This window comes from Octopus bimaculoides, chromosome 6, assembly GCF_001194135.2.
Source record: "Octopus bimaculoides isolate UCB-OBI-ISO-001 chromosome 6, ASM119413v2, whole genome shotgun sequence".
In the NCBI taxonomy this organism is placed as follows: Eukaryota; Metazoa; Mollusca; class Cephalopoda; order Octopoda; family Octopodidae; genus Octopus; species Octopus bimaculoides.
This window is the reverse complement of record NC_068986.1, coordinates 67958069-67959336: the sequence shown is the minus strand read 5'-3', so window position 1 is coordinate 67959336 and position 1268 is coordinate 67958069.

The window sequence follows — 1268 nt, the reverse complement described above, 5'->3', positions numbered from 1 at the left end:
TATATATATATATATATATTCTATTCTTTTGCTTGTTTCAGTCATTTGATTGCGGTCATACTGGAGCACCATTCTAAAGGGTTTTTAAAATCATCTTTGTGTGGTGGAGGTAGCAGCATTGTAATGGAGCTAATGTTATTGACTAACCATTCTGATCAAAAATACCGCCCTTGTCTAAATCAGAAACATTATTATCATCATTATTATTAGTAATATTACTGAGTGAGAGAGCAGCGCATGCCATCAAAGTGACACGGGGGTACAAATGTACGAACCCCAATATACCCATCATGACGATCCGGCTGATTAGGGTACGCCAGGTACATGCATCGCAACCATATGTGCGCGACATGATTATCTCATATCAGGATAAACAGCACATGACCTCGCAGGTGAAGTCCAGTTAGAGTTTTCTTCAGGTCGAGTAGCCTATCCTGCTCAAAAGGGTGAAAAAGGTTTGTTTATGGATGATGAACAAAGCACCTATGTTTCCAGAGGTGAATAGTTCAAACCCCAAAGAATTCCTCTCAACACATGGCTATGATGTTACCCCACTACCTCGCTCGTCTTTATGTTCTGAGTTCCGGTTTCGCCGAGGTCGACTTTGCCTTTCATCCTTTCAAATTAAGTACCAGTGAAACACTGGGGTCAATGTAATCGACTAGTCCACTCCCACCAAATTTCAGGCCTTGTACTTTTTAGTAGAAAGGATTATTATTCTTATTATTCATATACACACAACAGATTAGACGGGCTGCAACAAGTAGCCTTAGATGCTAAGAACCCTCCTAAGTATCCTAGCTGTCTCTAATAACGCTGTTTTCTGAAGCTGTACTACCAACAAAAAAAACGAAGAAGAAAGACAAAAGAAACAATTGACAAAGAGGGGAGGTGCGAAAAAGATGAGCTTCTCAACATCATCGGCAACAACAACACACACTTACAACAAATAGCAACACCTTCTCCACCGCAAACACCAACACTCACACTCACCACAAACGTAACAGCTATCAACACCAAAAATGAACACGTATTATTTCAAACGTCTGGAGGTTTTCCTAGGTACTTCTCGCACTTTAGTGCTAGTTGGGGACTGGAACGCTGTCCTAGACGAACGTATCAATAGGGTGGGTGCAGGAGCATCTAATAGGAAAGGGGGATGCAAGAGCCTCGCCAACCTGCTCAAACGCTTTCAGCTGTCCGACAGGTATCGACTAGACAACCCGAATGTGCCAATGTGGACTTGGACTAATCGCATCGGGTCGTCT